This window comes from Jaculus jaculus, chromosome 5 (genome assembly GCF_020740685.1).
Source record: "Jaculus jaculus isolate mJacJac1 chromosome 5, mJacJac1.mat.Y.cur, whole genome shotgun sequence".
Lineage (NCBI taxonomy): Eukaryota > Metazoa > Chordata > Mammalia > Rodentia > Dipodidae > Jaculus > Jaculus jaculus.
The window spans coordinates 162077141-162095970 of NC_059106.1; the positions used below are offsets into that span (position 1 = coordinate 162077141).

An 18830-nucleotide genomic window follows, 5' to 3' on the forward strand; every position below is an offset into this window, starting at 1 on the left:
GTATATTTCAAACCAGTTGTATTTGCATCTCAGATATTTTTATCTCTCTAAACTGTGTGCTTATATTCACCAGAAAACTGTGATCTTCTTTTCAAATTACAAGTATGCAAAGGAACACTTACGTAGAGTGTGGGTGATAATGCTGTTTCATAAACCCATGTCCTCTGGTGGACTGAGCCCCTAGGGTAAGCCAGGGCCACAAAGACTCCAAAGATGTGTCTCTGTGCTCCCTGACTCTCCCCATTCCTCTTTTTGACCTGAGGTCTCAGAGGTCATTTGAGGACCGAAGCTCGTGTAACCTGCCACATTCCTAGGGTGGCAACCAGGTGAGTGTTCCTGGCCTGAGGTATCATTTATATGACATAGAGATGGTCATAGAGACCCCAGCATTGAAGAACTACTGATTAACTATTTTCCTTTTTCTTTTTTTTTTTAAATTTTTTATTTATTTATTTGAGAGCGACAGACACAGAGAGAAAGACAGATAGAGGGAGAGAGAGAGAATGGGCACGCCAGGGCTTCTAGCCTCTGCAAACGAACTCCAGACGCATGCGCCCCCTTGTGCATCTGACTAACGTGGGACCTGGGGAACCGAGCCTCGAACCGGGGTCCTTAGGCTTCACAGGCAAGCGCTTAACCGATAAGCCATCTCTCCAGCCCCGATTAACTATTTTCTTAATGCAAAATGAATGGAAATGGGTGGCCAGCATGCTAGTGTGGTTTGGGGAAATATAAATGTACATTTGAATACAAAACCATAAACATATATAGTTGGAAGGCTCAAGATAGCTCAGGGTACTAAGGAAGCTTATGAGGCTCAAAGAGCTCAGACAGTTATAAGAATATTGAGGCCCTTCTCCAAGGCCATACAGGCAGTAATCAGAACCGAGGAAGAGAACTCTGTGGGTGAGATCCCTGCATCTTGTGCAGGAGACACCAGTGAGGCAGCTTTTCTGAGTCTTCACCGTGCTGGAGTGGGTTATTTCAGTGATGCTAGCTCTGTCATCCATGCTCCTGGAAGTAACTCCTCCCTCACTTTCATGTAATTCCCCCATCCTCCTAAAAGTAATTCCTCCCCCACACTCCTGTAGGTAACACCCTCCTTCAGCCTCCTGTAAGTGACCTCTCCCCATCATCCTGGAAGTAACCCCTCCCCCATCCTTCTGGAAGTAACTTCTCTCTCATTTTCCTATAAGTGACCCCTCCCGCATCCTCCTGTAAGCCTCTCCTCCCCATCCTTCTGTAAGCAGCCCCTCCCCCCGTCCTCCTGGAAGTAACCCCTCCCCCGTCTCCCTGAACGTAATTCTTCCCGCATCTTCCTGGAAGTAACCTTAATAAACCCATCATTTCACTGGGTCAGACTCAGGTGAATCTGCTATTTGGTCTGTTGTCCATGTCCTACCTGAGGTAAGTAGACATTTGTTCATTCCCAGAAAAAGCCTCACAGCATGTGCAAATAAGAAAGTGACAGTGAGAGATGAGACATATAGACATGGCGACTGCTGGTGCTCGTTTTGCATCAGTCGCGGTGTGGCACTGCATCTGTGTTCACCAAGACCATCTCACGTCGTTCTCACAAGGCCTCCATACAATTACCTCCACGTTAAAGAAGGAGCCATTGAGTCACAGGGTGGTTCAGCAAAACCGCCTGAGGCCGCACAGCTGGGACAGACTAGAGCTGAATATGAGATCTGAGGAGCCTTCCTTTTGCATCTGTGCACATGACGGTGTCCCTGCGCTGTGAGGGCCAGTGAGAGGGCCTGGATGCTTGCATTGAGGGCAGTGGTGGGTCTGAGTCTGAGGTCCCCTTAGAGATGTCTGCTGCAGAAACTGGCTCTGGTTTCCAAAGGTGGGAGCCACATATGACAGGTGGGACCCCCACCTCTCGAAAGGCTTCCCACTGAGTCAGGAAGTCGAGATGAGACCATCAACAATGGCCAAACTCAGAGCTGAGGAGAAGTGACCCAAGGGAAAGACTGGCAGAGGGAGAGAAGAGAGGAGCGAGAAAGAAAAGAGACAGTCAGCCTGGCATGGTGGTGCACGCCTTTACACCCAACACTTGGGAGGCAGAGGTAGGAGGATTGCCGTGAGTTCGAGGCCACCCTGAGACTATATAGTGAATTCCAGGTCAGCCTGGGCCAGAGTGAGACCCCTACCTCGAAAAACCAAAAGAGAAAGAAAAGAGAAGAGACAGCCAAGAACAAAGTTCTCCCAGAGCCAGGGCTATGTTCTTAGGTGGACCCGCTCTGCTCTGACATAAAGGCAAAGAAGGGTGGGTGGTGGGGTAGGGAGTGACAAGGGTATTCCAGACAATAAAACTATGAGTAAAGGTGGGTGTAGAAGTTACCTTCTTGTTGCTGAGACAAAATACCTGGCCAGAAACAGTTTATAGGAGAAGAGGGGTTTCTTTCACCTTATAGCTGCAAGGAGAAGTGCATCATAGTGAGTAAAGGAGCAGACAGCCAGGCATCTGTCACATCCTGACATCAGCATGGAGGAAGTCAAGAGGGTGATCTGCACTTGACAAGCTGGGCTATAAGACCATAAGGCCAGCCCCCAGTGACATACTCTCCAGCGAGGTTCCACTCCCAAAAGCTTCACAGCCTTCCCGAACAGCACAGACAGCTAGGGGTTAAGCACTTAAATACACGGTGTGATGGGGGTGGGTGGGAATTTTACACTCAAACCTCCACAGTGGGGAACGTTGATGGGTGAGGAACAGCAGGCGGAAGGAGGATAGGAGTGACAGTGACGGGGCAGTAGGGAATGGCACGGAACAGGAGAATGTGATGTTCAATGCCATGAGGTTGGGCTCAGAAGGGGACTGAGGCAGAATCCTGGGGAGGTTCCTGGTGTCACTGATGAGCCAAGGGAGGTAGCTGGTGATATGGGGACTCAATTCTTTCTCGGAAGCTGTGGTGGTTTTGATTCAGGTGTTCCCCATAAGCTTAGGTGTTCTGAATGCTAGGCTCCCAGCTGATGGAGATTTGAGTATTAATGCCTCCTGGAGGGGGTGTATGGTTGGGGGTGGGCTTATGGATATTATAGCCAGTTTCCCCTTGCCAGCATTTGGCACACTCTCCTGTTGCTATGTTCCACCTTATGTTGGTCTGGGGATGATGTCCACCTTCTGCTCATGCCATCGTTTTCCCTACCATCATGGAGCTTCCCTTCGAGTCCATAAGCCAAAATAAACCCTCCTTTTTCCCCCAAAGCTGCTCTTGGTTGGGTGATTTCTACCAGCAATGCGAACCTGACCACAACAGAAGCTAAGAGATATGGGGGCAGAGGTTGAACAATGAAAGTCTTGCCACCAGAATGGAAAGCTGGTTTTCATTCACTGCTGATGTAATCAGTTCAAGACCCCTGACATGCTTACGGGAGTGAGTTCTGACATGCTATTGAGCTTCAAGGTGAGTCATGATAACGATAGAGTACTCAGCGTTTCAAAGGCCAAAAGGGAGGATTTTGAAAGTGTTTTTGTCTAAAGAAGTGCTTGATGTTTGGGGAGATAGATTTGTTTTCCTGACGTAAACATCGCTCCATGTGTATTCATACAGACATATTATGTGGTACAACATTGGAATATACAGATTTTGCATTTTTTAAATTTGTTTAAAAAGAAAGGCTAAGGAGATGGCTCAGTGGATAAGTGCTGTTGTACAAATATGAGCGCCTGAGTTCGGATCCCTAACACACACATGGAAAACTACATGCTGTCATGCGTGTCTGTAATTCCAGCAACATGGGGGAAATGGACAGGAGAATTTTCCAGAAGCCTGTGGGTCAGCTAACTTGGTGAGTACCACAGTGAACATTGAGAGACCCTGCCTCAACTGAGAACAAGGTGGACAGCGAGCACTTTGATCTGACCTCCACACATGTTATATCCTTGTGTCTCCACCCCATGCACACAATTTAATTTGTGTGTGTGTGTGTGTGTGTGTGTGTGTGTGTGTGTGTGTGTTGGGCATGTGTTTATGTGTGAGTGCAGGTGCACACATACCAGGGTGCACATATGCCACGGGCACAAATGTAGAGGTCAGAGGACAACTGTCAGGTGTCAGTCTTTGCCTTGGGATCTCTCATTGTTCACTGCCGTTCCAGACACAAGCGCCACCTTGCGCATCTGGCTTACATGGGTCCTGGGGAATCGAAGCTGGGTCCTTTGGCTTTGCAGGCAAATGCCTTAACCGCTAAGACATCCCTCCAGCTCAAAGCCAGGTCTTTTATTTTAAGTCCTTGGCCTCTACCCACGTGTTCACTGTAAGCCTTTGCCGCCACCCACCTCTTTGCTTTAAGTCCTGTGTCTACATCCTCTTCACTGTAAGCCCCGGGCCACCACCCGCCTCTCCTGTGTTTCTTGAACACGTTATTCTCCTCCATCCCTCTGCTTTTGCTCTCCTCATCTGCAGTGTTAACTCCTACCTGGGTACCCCACCCCCAGTTTCCATCCTCTGCACCCCAGCATCTGTCCACAGTCGGTCACGGGATTTGACATTCTTGGCGCATGAACGAGCAGAGCAAATGGCAGGGAAACAGTGTACACAGTGTTGGTAACAACTGAAGAAGGAGAGCAGATGAGGAGGAGCAACCAAAATCCCCCAAGCAAAACGAAAGAGAAGGGACAGAGTGAACAGGGTTTCTCGGAACATTTGTTTGTGAAGTTCCTGCCACGGGATGCTGGTAGATCGTTTGTCCAGAAGGTTTGGAGAGTTTTCTGTATGTGGTGCAACAGAATGGCCTGTAAGATCCCTTCAAATCGTCTCAGAGTTTCGGTGATAGTTTAATGGAAAATAAACCTTGATTTCTTTTGCTTTTGCTTACATGGAGTTATTTCTTTTATTCAGTCAGAGGTAGACAGATGGTGGGGTGGCAGAGATCAAGTTGGAGGGATGGCTACATAGGACGGTAACATAAGGTTAGCTTTGGACATACAGGGGATGTTCAGAAAACAGCCGCCCAGTGGGCTGTTCCTGTTTTAAGGAGTTGCTTTGACCCAGTGATCAGGTAAATATGGTCACCATGAAGCTGCCTTGTTCAGTGACAGAGTGCTGCCTTACAAAGTTTTCTGCAAAGGGACCAAGGCAGGTGCTGGGTGATATAGGTGCTGGGTTTCTTTTGCCTTAGAAATTATGCCAGTAATTTCCACTGGCAGTGAGGAGATAGTTTCTGCCCACAGGGCTGGATTTTGCTGCTGAGAGAGATTTTCCATATATATATATATATTTTTTTTTAAATTTTTTGTTTATTTTTATTTATTTATTTGAGAGTGACAGACAGAGAGGAGGAGGAGGAGGAAGAGAGAGAGAGAGAGAAAGAGAGAGAATGGGCATGCAAGGGCTTCCAGCCACTGCAAACGAACTCCAGATGCATGTGCCCCCTTGTGCACTTGTGCATCTGGCTAACGTGGGTCTTGGGGAATCGAGCCTTGAACCGGGGTCCTCAGGCTTCACAGGCAAGCACTTAACCACAAAGCCATCTCTCCAGCCCACATTTTCCATATTTTGCTTTGAGAACTGGCTGGGCGGTAGTGATGAATAAAGGATTGATTAACTAACTCATCTAGCCCATGTAAGTCTGTGATAAAGCACAGCTTTTAAGAGGCCTGTGATCAAGGGTATTGACAAGTGACCAGTCTGGTGGAAAATTAAACCTGAGCTACTCAATATTGGAGAAGACACGTGGAGCCACCCAATGGGCAACGAACCGCAGTAATGACTTCTCACTCCAGGCTGCCCTGGGGGCTCTGTCACCTCCAAGAAAATGGCACAGCTGCTTGTTCTTCCAGCAGAACACCAGCCCCTTGCTTTGCTATAGGAGTCAGCCGGACAGCGAGGAAATCCGTTACTGAGAAATTCACGCATGCAGTAAGTATGTGGTCTAAGAAATCTTTTTTAAAAAATATTTTCATTGCCATAAATAGGCATAAAAGCTACTAAGTTTCAGGGTATCTTTTAAATGATACTTTGGAAAATTCTCCATAAGCAAATATGACATTTATTAGAGCTGAAGACTGAGGAAAATTTATAGGTAGAAACCATATCATTTTCCTCTGCTTCTTCCGTGTGCGCTCAGCCTGACTTTCTATGTGGGTAGAGGAGGGCAGGGGGAGAAGGTGACCCCAGAGTTCCTCATCAAGTAGCTGATCCTCAGGACCCAAGATGCTTGAGGAGGAAACAGTGCTGTCTTCTCTTCTGCTGTTGTTATTGAACCAATTTTTTTCTTCTTTATTTTCTCTGTATTGATGATGAATTTCTTGAAAAAAAGTATTTATTTAGGGTTGGGGAGGCAGCTCAGTGGTTGAAGGCACTTGCTGACAAAGCTTGCTGGACTTGGTTCAATTCCCCAGTACCCACCTAAAGCCAGATACACAGAGTGGCATGTGCATGTGGACTTTGCAGCAGCAGGAGGCCCTGGTGTGCCCATACTCACTCACTTTCTCTTTCTCTCTCAGCTTGGAAATAAATAAAATGTTCAAATCATATTTATTAATGAGAGAATGAGTGAGTGGGGGGGGAGAGGGAGAATGGGCGCGCCAAGGCCTCCTGACACTGCAAACAAACTGCAGACATATCCTTCCCTTTGTGTATCTGGCTTTGCATGGGTACTGGGGAAGGTACCTGGGCCATCACACTTTGCAAGCAAGCACCTTTAACCACTGAACCATCTCCTCATTCCTTTATGATTAATTTATTGATATGATCTTTTGAGAAAAATAGGACAGAGATAATTCCTCTTATTATTCCCGCTAAGTACAGTTTAAAAACTCTGGGTATCGTATGCTAAGTAAACAGAAGAAGTCTCTGAAGGGTGGAGGGAAGAAGACAGGCCAGCATGGGGGTGAACTGTCTAGGCTTTCTTTTTGTTTCGTGTGCTGAGCTTGGATGCTGGGGAAGCAGCAACTCAGAAATGTCAGCAGATGCCAGAGAGCTCTCTGCAGCCAAAGGACCAGGAAAGTGGAAAACTCAGCAGCACACAGGGAGCTTTTCTGACAAACTCTGTACTGCAGCCAGACAGAGGAAGGATGGGAACCCCATGTGGAAAGCCAAGGTCAGCTGATGCATTGGTTATTATCACTTGATAAAAAGCAATTGAAGAAGGGATTATTCTGGCTTACAGTACCAGGGGATACGGTCCATCATGGTAACAGAGGCATGGCGGCAGGAGGTAGCTGGTCACATTGCAGCCACCTTTAAGGAACAGAACCAGATAAATGCTGATGCTCAGCTAGCTTCTGCTTTTTTTCTTTTATCCCATCTGGGATCAAAGCCCATGGAGTGGCATCATTCAAAGTTAAGGTGAATTTTCCTATGTTGATTAAGTTAATCTGGAAAATCCCTCACAGACCTGACCAGAGATGATCTCCTAAGGTGGTTCTAGGTCTTGTCAAGTTGATATCTTTAACCACCCTAAGTGGAGAGCTTAGACCTGGATCCTTACCAGGCTTTGAGGAGATACCACTGACCTTCTGCCGGTCTCTATGTCAGAGAAGACAGTGTAGATTCCAGATTTAAATCCTTGTAGAAGGATTTAAATAGAAGGGCGATGAGACTCCCCAGAAACCCAGTGGGAAGTTTGGATACCATTCTGATCTGATGGCATTTGAGGAGGAGCCATAGCAAGGCCTCTCTTGAGGAATGAGGTGGCCCCCCACTACCTGCCTGCATGGTATCTCTGGAGGCCCAGTGGACAGCCTAACCTCCTTTTATTAGACAGCAGTGACAAGGATATTTAGTCCCACTCCATTGCCAACTGAGACTGATACCTCACTAGGGATTACAGAGGTGGTACCCTCTTAACCTCCCACAGTAGTTTCAAAGAAGGCTGTAGTAAGTAGCACAAGATTTAAATAAGATCAAGGGTCTCACAATGCAAAACCCAGAATCACTTGTCACACCAAGAAATGACAACTGCCACGCCCAGTTTCCATGTCTGTTTTGAACTGGTAAAATGTCACTACCAGTATATAAGTTAGTATTTGCAGTAGAATTTATAGAATAAGTACTAAAGCAAAACAATATGCTCAAAAACACTAGGTAAGTCAAAATTGAATTCTAAAAATGTTTTCGAGTATCCCATAAAAATTCAGGTAAAACAGGGGATCATAAAACAAAAGCCAAACATAAGATAAAAATTTAAAAGGCAGACCTAAGCCTTTGCATGCCAATAATTATATTAAATGTAAATGGTTTAGATCCAGAGATTAAGACATTATATAAATGGAAAATCCAACTATATGTTGAAAATGAAACTCAGTTTAAAAGAAACTCATTTAGAGCTGAAGAGATGGCTTAGCAGTTAAAGTGTTTGCTTGCAAAGCCAAAGGTCCCAGGTTTGATTGTCTAGGACCCTGTAAGTCAGATGCACAAGGTGGTGCCTGCATCTGGAGTTCATTTGCAGTGGCTGGAGGTCCTGGCAGGCTCATTCTCTCTCTCTTCCCCTCTCTTTCTCTCTCTCTTTGTATCTGCCTCTTTCTCTCTGTCAAATAAATAAGTAAAATTAAAAAAAATAGTTTGAAAGAAAAGAAACTTATTTAAATATCCAAGGTAGGTAGGTTGAAAGCAAAAGGACAGACGATGATATTCCCCAAAATAAAGCAGTCATGTCTCCACTATCATAGGAGCTACACTTCAGACCAAAAAAATTAAAATATGAGGGATGAGAAACACCACATAAAATCAAATGCTCAATTAACCACAAAGACTTGGCAACCCTAGATGTGGACTCATCAAACAACAGAGACGTAAATCCTGTGAATGAATGCTGACATTACTGGAAAGAAAAAAAAAATCATGGTAAGTGTGGTTGAAAGCATCAGTACCCCTCTCCTAACACTCACTAGGACCACTGGCCACAATGTCCCCAGGGATACAGAGTAACTCAGACAGCATAATCAACTCACAGTACATAGTCAGGGTTTACACAGTGCTAACCCAACCGCAGCAGGATACATTATGCCCCCAGAATGTATCAACCATAATATCACAAGGTGGTCCACGCGGCAGAATATATAACACATATCAAACAAGAGGAAATAATAGAAGTATGTACTCTTGTCCTAATGCAACAGACCAAAGAAATAACTATAATTTCCCCTTCCTTTTTAGCTGTCTCTCTTTTTTTTTTAAAAAGGCCAGCATGGCCTTTTATTTTAATTTTTATTTATTTATTTATTTGAGAGCGACAGACACAGAGAGAAAGACAGATAGAGGGAGAGAGAGAGAATGGGCGCGCCAGGGCTTCCAGCCTCTGCAAACGAACTCCAGACGCGTGCGCCCCCTTGTGCATCTGGCTGACGTGGGACCTGGGGAACCGAGCCTCAAACCGGGGTCCTTAGGCTTCACAGGCAAGCGCTTAACTGCTAGGCCATCTCTCCAGCTCTTTAGCTGTCTCTTGTATCTCTCTGTCTTTCCCTTTATACCTCCTCTCTACTGCCTCCATTCTGGCCAGCCTCAGTCTAGGAGCGGCAAGGCAGAACCTGGGCGTGGAGTGTGGTTGTCTTTGCCCAGAACTCTAACGGAGGGGGATGAGGACCGGATATTGTACTCTCTGATGACTCTGTTGGAATCTCATGTCTCCTCGTGGAGAATCCCATGACACCCCCCACCCCACCTTGCTTATTGTGACTATTCCTGGAGCGTTTCTATGTAAAACTAGAGGAGAGAGGACAATGGTGCGGTTTGAGTCAGTGTCCTTGAAGGTGAGTTCGCATCACAGGAGCAGTTTGAACAGTTCCGTCACCACAAACCCAACAAACACACAGTTAAGTGGAGTGGAAAAACAGCATTCCTTATGAGACCAAAATGTTCAGCAGCCAACTTCCAATCCAAGAGGCAGAAGTCAGAATGGCTGCATCTGCTAGGTCCCCCTCTCTCCCTGTGGACAAGCCATTGCATAAGCGTGCTGTGTCCACGTGACTCCCCAGCCCTGCCGGGCCACGTGTGACATGCCGGTTCTGTCAAATGTGGTGAGTGTTCTCAGAGCCATATTTTTCCAGTAATGGACGTCTCACGGACCATTCTGGGGCAGTGAATCTCTGGATATGTACCTGTAGGAAAGGAAAACGATGGCTTCCCTTGATATGAACTATAAGGTGGGCCATGGGCCAAGCACAGACGGGGGGCCTCCATCTCTGACAGGCAGCAGCTGTTCAGTTCCTTGTCCCCAAGGACAGCAGAAGGTAGAAGGAGGGGGTTGGAACAAGACTCAGGGAGAGCTAAAGGCGCATTTTCCTTCCCAAGGCTCCATCCTCCCCACGACTGGGCGCTGGGGCAGATGGCGGTTGCTTTTGCCATTGGTCAGGCAGCCATGGCCAGAGGCACGGGGGCAGGAGGCAGGGAAGCAGTCCAAACATCATTTCTGGAAGGGCTTCAGGTACCTTGCGGTCTGAAAACACATGATTCTCTCTTCTGAGCACCACAGAGGCAATTCCTTATGCTGTGGTGGGGCTGACCGGACCAAGCTCCCTTGGGGGGTGGGCTGAGTTGACTGCGCCTGAGGTGGTGACCAGCTTGACGCTTCTGCCCCCTTCCCGTGGCCAGGGTCCTCCACCTGGAAGCGCTGCTGTGGCCTTGTTTGGCCCCTCCCCACCCCTTGCTTTCTGCTGAACTCAGGTTCTGTGCTTCTGTCTTTGGAATCCAGAATCTCTGGTCCTACTTTTTATTTTCTTTTAAATAGATGACTAAGTTAGGGGTTGGAACCAGGTGTGTTTCAAATCAGTGTGGAGAAGCACCCTCATAAGCAAGAGATACACACTCAACTACTTGGGGGCAATACATCCTTACACTTAGGAAGAACTCTCAAATGAAGGGGAAGAAGGAGGAAATGGGGAAGGAATGATGGAGGAAGAGACTAAGAATAAAAAGAAGAGAGGGTGGGGTTGGAGAGATGGCTTAGCGGTTAAGGCGTTTGTCTGCAAAACCAATGGACCCCAGGTTCAATTCCCCAGGACCCATGTTAGCCAGATGCACAAGGGGGCGCATGTGTCTGGAGTTTGTTTGCAGTGGCTGGAGGCCCTGGTGTGCCCATTCTCTCTCTCTCACTCTGCCTCTTTCTTTCTCTATCTCTCTCTCTAATAAATAAAAATAAAGTTTAAACAAAGAAGAGGGGGGACTGGAGAGATGGCTCTGTGGTTAAGGTGCTGGCCTGTAAAGCCTAATGACCCTGGTTCTATTCCCCAGTGCCCACGAAAAGCCAGGTGTACAACGTGGCACATTCATCGGGAGTTAGTTTGCAGGAACAGGAGGCCCTGGCACACCCATTCTCTCTCGCTCTCTCTCTTTCTCTCCTTGCAAATAAATAAATAAACTAAAAATTAAAAAATATATATATTAAAAAAGAAAGGGGCAGAGAGAGGTGTAGGAGGCACACAAGTGAACCAAGGTGTCAACCACTGGAGCATCTGAGTGACAGGCTCATCATGCGCACTGTTTGATTCTTGTGAGTTTGCTGTACACCTACAAGTTTTCAAAATTTAAAAAAGAAGGGAGAATTTTTATGGTGAGTGTGAGCTGCCTCTCCTTCAGGCATGAACAGCTGTCTCTGTCCTGTGTGTGTGTGGGGGGTGGTGCTATGTGAGTTACTTATCTTGTTGCTATGACAAAAAGAACTTTAGAAAGGAAGAGCTTATTTCGGCTCACGGTTTGAAATGACAGTCCGTCGTGGCAGGGAAGTTGTGGCAGCAGGAGCATGAGGCAGCTGGTCACGTTCAGTCCACAGTAAAGAGCAGAGAGGGGTGAATGCTGGGGCCCAGCTGGCTCTCCCCTTATTCATCTGCCCGTGGAATGGTGTCGCCGCACTGCTAGGTTAAGTCTTTCTACCTCAGTTCATCGAATCTAGAAACTTCCTCACAGATATGTCCAGAGGTTTGTTCCCATGGTGCTTCTAAATCTTTTCAGCGTGACAATTGAGAACAGGCTTCAGAGGGGCTGGGTGGCCAGGGTGCTGGCTTGGGGTAACACACCAGTCACGTGGCTATCTTCCTGTGTGGATCCTCTGGTTGGTGTTATGGTGCCCACATCGATGCTCTGGATGGTTGTAATGTGGGCATGGGTCCGCACGTTGCAGACTTGACTTTGAGTGCTGAGATTCCTAAGCTCTGATCCCTACTTGATCAATCCAGATTTCTGAGAGCTGAGGTAGGTAGGGGACATGTACATCTTTAAACCATTCTTTCTGGAGATACCTGATATTAACATGGTGGACAGACTTCTCAGACCAAAAGCAAATATGATTAGAAAGAATTTCTTCAATTGAAATTTTATTTATTTATTGAGACAAACTGGAGAAAGAGAGATAGACAGACAGAGAGAATGGGCATGCCAGGGCCAGAAGCCACTGTAAATAAACTCCAGACACATTCACCACCTTGTGCATCTGGCTTTATGTGGGTCCTGGGGAATTGAACTTGGGTCCTTTGGCTTTGTAGGCAAGTGCTTTAACTGCTAAGCCATCTCTCCAGCACAATTTTTCATTTTTGATGGAATTAGAAAGCACCTATATTCCCAGGCCATATTTGTGGAGGGTAGGCTCTTGTTACAGACAGCAGATATGACCCAGGTAAGGGTGTTGGTGAGAAAGGACTTTCAGGCCCAGAGGTCTCTGGAAGAGAGTGTTGGCCATGGCCTTCTCCATCCTAGGTCATATCCCAGTCATGAACAATCCTTAAAAAAACTAGGTGAAGATGTGGCCATGGCTATGAGAGACTTTGGTTATGTGTGACCACAGAAGGCCTGGGGGAGTCAGGAAGAAATGAGAGGATGCTCAGATCTCCATTTGGCATGAGACATTCCTTCTGTGTGGCTGAGAGAGAGAGAAGAGGAGACACTGTGACTGCCAATCTGTGCAGTGATGATAGCACTCAATCCTTGGAGAAGGCCTGCCCTAAGGTACAGCCTTACTCTGATGCTGAGAGACTCACTAGTATGTTGCCAAGCTCCCTGGGCATCCTCAACTCTTTCATGAATTGCTGTGCCCCATTCATAAGGAAATGTCAGAGAATATCCAAAATGTTACAGAAGAAAAGCCTAAAAACGACTGGAAAGATAAAAGCAGAAAGGACTATAGAGAGAGGTCATGTTACATTTTGTTAAAAAGGAGGAAAGACACTGATGAAAACCTAACCAGGCAAAAGAAGCAGTAAAATGGCCAACAAGAACACGAAGAAAAGGATGTTCAATACCTTTGCCCATTAGGGAAACATAAATCAGAAGCTACCCTGAGATTCTGTCTCATCCCAGTCAGCAATGCAAATATGCAGGAAAACAAAAAGCAACAAATGTTGGTGAGAATGTGGGAAAAGGAACCCTTAGAGTTCTGGTAGCAAAGCCATGAGTGAGTGCCGCCACTGTGGAGTTGGGAAGGACAGGGAGGTAGATCCCTGTTGTTGGCTGGCCATGCAGCTGAGCCTGATCAGGTGAGCTCTAGGCCTGTCTCAGATAAAAGATGGGTGGCACACCTGAGAAAAGACACTTGAGGTTGTCCTCTGGCCTCCACATGCATGTGAACACACACACATACACACATGAAAAAAAAAAAAGAAAAGAAAATGGCAGATATGGAGGACTCGACAAATATAGTTTGTGTCTTTGGGAAGGAAGGCAGAAAAACATAAGCATATTATTTGAGAAATAATTCGGATGAAGCTCAATTCTCAACATCGAATGGGAAGCTGTATAGCGGAGGGAGAAGGAAGTTTGGGGACACTGATACACACCGTGATGAAGTGACTGGATTTCGAAGAAAAAGAAATAATTCTCTAGACATCAAAGTTTAAAGAATGCACTGAGAAATGGAAATAACCAATCTTTGGACTTCTTTCCAGAAACATTCAGTGATAGGAGACAACAGGATATGATCTAATGTTCTTAGGAACAGAAAGTGAGACACGACAGCCTTGTATCCAGCCAGACTGGCGCTCAAGCAACAAGATGCCAGAGAGATAGCTCTTGAAGTTGCAAGCACCCAGTGGGTGGCGTTCTCCAAGGGCCCTTTCAGAAGGTGTGATGAAGACAGACCTCATCTGCTTGAGGAGAAGAATGGAGGGACAGCGATAAGGACAAAATAGTCATGGGAACTGACTTCAGAAAGGAACAGTGAAAGAAAAAACCAATGGTAATGTGAAGATGATATTAGAACTAACAAAATGCTCATGGGGAGAGGAAGAGAAGATTAAAGGTACAGTGAGAAAGCTAAGTTGTTTCCCTTATAGAGTGGGAGGAATCAGGCCTGTTTAAAACAAAACAAAAAAAAAAATCAAGAAGGGAAACCATAAAAAATATTAGGTTGGACATAAAGATCAATTCGACCTGTAGGAATGATAGCATAGTCAATCAAAGGCAGGCAGGGAAAGCAGGAAATAGAAAATCAAGGAACTGAATAGAGTTTCTGGTGGTGACTAAGTGGTTCTACCTAAACAGCAGAGATACAAGTTCAAGATACACCATGACACTATCCACCTACCAAGTTTATAAAATTTTTTTTTGTTCATTTTTAAAAAAATTTATTTACTTGAGAGTGACAGACAGAGAGAGGAAGAAGCAGATAGAGAAAGAAAGAGAGAATGGGCACGCCAGGGCCTCCAGCCACTGCAAACGAATTCCAGATGCGTGCGCCCCCTTGTGCATCTGGCTAACGTGGGTCCCGGGGAATCGAGCCTTGAACCAGGGTCCTTAGGCTTCACAGGCAAGTGCTTAACAGCTAAACCATCTTTCCAGCCCAAATTTGTAAAATTTTAAACAGCCCCCCCCAAAGCACTGCAAAAGAAAGCAAAAATGGAATATCAAATGAAAATGCACAAATAAGAAAAATATACCTAAGATTTGGAGGCTTAGTAGAAACACTAACACTAATCACTAAAAAGTTGAAAACCAAATATTGCTTTAAGAAATTGTTATTTAAGAAGTTTCTAAGACACATTCTCAAGTGAATATGTTGCTTTTAAAAGTAAGTGTAGGCAGTGAGTGTTGGCAAGAGAGACTCTTGAAGTCCCCCAAACAGTGTGGGCCATTGCCACTTGATTTCATGCTACAGCTAAAAGGTAAGACTCTTGGGTCATTATGCGCAGAGACATTGCCTCTTGCCCGTAACTGATGGCTAACCCCCAAAATGCATGACCCATATTCCCCAATGAGAAGGGTTCCTGAGGTGGTGGGAGGACAGGGAGGAGGCTAACAATGGTACCAACAAGACTAGATACACTGTGTACATGACTAATACTAACAATAATAATAAAAAAAGGCAAGACTCTTGATGAAGACACCACAGGCTGCCGTCACAGGACCTCTGAATACCATGCTGAAACTGAAAGGGAATCTGGCTCCCTCCTGGCTAGCCCTCAGAGCGCTGGGAAGCCCTACAGGAGCTGCTGGAGGATAAAGACCACCAGCAGCGTAAATAAGCAGGGGACCCTGCAGGCTACAAAACCGACCAGCCAGACAACAGGGTCACACTTGTGCAATAGTGGCACACAGCCCCTGCGGTAACCAACTGTTCTCTGATTGGACACGGGGCCCACCCAGTGGGAGAGAACTCCTATCTGGTATTGGAGACACAAATCAGCATCCCATAGTCAGGAAACTCATAGACCTCCTAGAGGAATCCCCACTGCTCTCTAGAGAAGGGTGGGCTGTGCATCAAAAAAGTCCCTCAAATAACTTTGCATCCCCCTCTAACCCAAGCTTCTCTCATTCTCGGTTGGAGAATCAGTTTTGTTTTATAGAAGGCAAAGAAAATGGAGAAGAGCCAACATCCATCAATAAAAGAAAAAGCTGACTGCCCACCACGAGATGTGTCACCTCTACCACATCTGCTGTGGCCCAGGAAAAATTGCCCAGGACGCAGTGACATGAACACTGCTCTTACTGCGAGCCTGACCACCAGCCCCAGGGTGACGGTGACAAGCATGGTGATCAATCAAAACCCACCAAAGCGGAAATCCAGAGGCTACAGAGAATTCAGCATTAAATCAGACCGCTAACAGGCCTGCCGTGGATCAGGGAACATTGAGGAAGAGGACGCAGGAAGATTGTAGGAGCCACAGAAATGGGTAAGACTACCCTGAGGCATGGTCCTGTCCTCCCCGACCCCTGCCACATGGGGACTGACTGGGGGCTTAATGATCACACACTGAACACCATTACCCTACTGAGGAGGCCCCCAAGGCAATGGGAACAGGAACAAGGGGTAAAAGAGTATAATCTGTTATAATATATATAATATACATATATATGTATATTATATATAGTATAATATGCATGTATATATATATAAAATATTATATATATGTATGTATGTGTATGTGTATGTGTATATATATATACATACATATATATATGTATGTATTTAAAGTGAGTGTAAGTTTGGAAAAAATGTGGCTCAGCAGTTAAAGGCACTTGCTTACAAAGCCTTATGGCTTAGGTCCAATTTCCCAGTACTCACATAAAGCCAGCCACACAAAAAGGTGCATGCACCTGGAATTTACAGTGGTAGAAAGCCCTGGCATGCCTGTATTCTATCTTTCTCTCTCTTTCTCTAATAAATAAATAAATGCATTTTAAAAGGTGAGTGTATATAGTTTTGTGGAATTTTTTTTGTGATAAGGTCTCATGTAGCCCAGGCTGGCCTTGAATTCACTATTCTGCTGTGTATGACCTTGAACTTCTGAGCCTCCTTCTTTCTACCTACCAAATGCTAGGATGACAGGTGTATGCTTTTATGTCTTCTAGGTCTGTGCATCTTAAACTTATGTTCAAGGAAAAAAATATGTATTTAAGCTGGGTGTAGTGGCGCACGCCTTTAAACCCAGCACTTGGGAGGCAGAGGTAGGAGAATCACCATGAGTTTGAGGCCACTCCTGAGACTACATAATGAATTCCAGGTCAGCCTGGGCTAGAGTGAGACCCTATCTCAAAAAAGCAAAACAAAACAAAACAAAACAAAACCACTAAGGTTGAACAAATGAATATATCTCTGGAAAGATACATGAATGCCGGAAAGAGGTGTTGCTTCTGGGAGAGAAACTATGGAGGGAGCATTTTTCCTGTTCACGATGGGGTACGTTTTGCTTTAACTATGTCTTTATGCTACTTTTTCAAAATATAGATAATACTTCAAAGCTCCACAGGTGATTCAGACAAGCACCCAGGGCTGAGAATCTCAGGTTTTTCATTTCAGGGCTTCTGACAACCTCGTGGTGGTTTTATTGTATCTCCGTGGTAGGGATAAAGCTGATGATTGCTATCTCTCTATTTCATGCCGGGTTCGGGCAGACCAGCAAATGGCCTTATTGATTTACTTGTGTCTGAAAGTTCCTAGTTCCAAAAGAAGATTATAATAAAAAAGGTAAGAGCTACATCTCAGTCATGGCGGATAATGTACCGGGGTTTCGGATTCTGTTTCCAAGCACGCTGTTGTTTGAGGGTCACAGTGTCTCCGCGTGACTCCCTGAACTCACTGAATGCCTGGACTCTGGTCTCTTCAGCACCCGGTTTTCTCTGTTCTCCACGTTCACCCTGTGGGCCTCAGTCTGTAGGCCCGCCACACATGTTCTGTTTTCTGCTCCCCACACCCAAGGGAGGAGCATAGCTCCAGTGTGCACTGCCCCAGTTGGGTTGCCTGCCACACACTGATCCGTGATGTCTCTTTACCTCTGGATCCCACTGCCTCTCCAGTCAGGAATAACCCCAAGCCCGCCTACTGCTCGGTTACACACTGATTCCCCTTTCTCAGGGCAAGGCTACAGGACAGGGGCAGTCCACTGAGGGAATAAGGGTCAGTACCCAGCCTCAAGGGTGGTTCAGGCCCCTGCAGAACATCCTAACCCCCATCTTGTCACACAGATGATCCAGGACACCCCCCCAGCCCTGAAACTTGATTCCCCCCATGGAGGTGGGATGCCAGCCTTCTCAGAGCTGACCCCTGATTTTATATCAGCTGTCAGGTGGCCAACAGTTGGACTTTCTCCTGTGAGCACTATAGAAAGGCACCATTCTTTAGTTACTTACAGCCAGGCGCACCCCACTCTTTACGGTAGCATAGGAGACACAGCAGTATGGTATCCACGGGGGATACATTCCAAGAACCCATGTGTTGCCTGAAACTTAAGAGATAGTCCTGAGCCCTGGCTAGGTCATGTTCTTTTTTTTTTTTTAATGTATGGGAGCATTTATAAATTATGAGATTAATTATAATAACATATAATGAAAGAGGGCATCATAACAATATACTATAATAAAAATTATTTAATACATGAATGGTTTGTTTCTAGGATTTACTTATTTAATATTTTTGGACCTCAGTTAAAATCCCGGGAAGAAAAATTGAAGACAAGGAATGACTGTAGGGCTGCCAAAATGGCTCAGCCCTTAAGGCTCTTGCTTGCATAGCCTGACAGCCCGGGTTCGATTCCCCAGTACCCACGTAAAGCCAGATGCACAAAGTGGTGCATGTAACTGGAATTTGTTTGTAGCAGCTAGAGGCCCTGGCATGGCTGTTGTTTCTCTCCCTATCTTTCTGTGTCTTCAAATAAATAAATATTTTTAAAAAGAGTGACTGTAGTATGGTAGATGAATTTCCTAAAAATTTCATGTGATAAAAGATAAAAGTTTCCTAAAAGCTTAAGTCTAAGTATATTGTAAATAGGCAGGTGAAAGGAGTCATTATTTAAAGTAAACATTCAGCTTGTGTCTTTTGGGGAGCAGGGAGCATTCTGTTGGTCCTTTACTAATTGTGACCCATATGCATGAATTGTGTCCACACACATGTGCATGTATACACACACTCTCTTTTCTACCTAGCAGCAGGTATCTAACTTTAACTGTTAAAGAAAG

The 18830-nt window shown here is 45.7% G+C and overlaps 1 protein-coding gene across 1 annotated transcript in view; it reads right to left on the reverse strand.

Annotated features, from left to right (window-relative positions):
* The window catches only part of Kcnj6 (potassium inwardly rectifying channel subfamily J member 6), a 283658-nt gene that overhangs the window by 214089 nt on the left and 50739 nt on the right, over positions 1–18830 (reverse strand). The window lies entirely within an intron of this gene.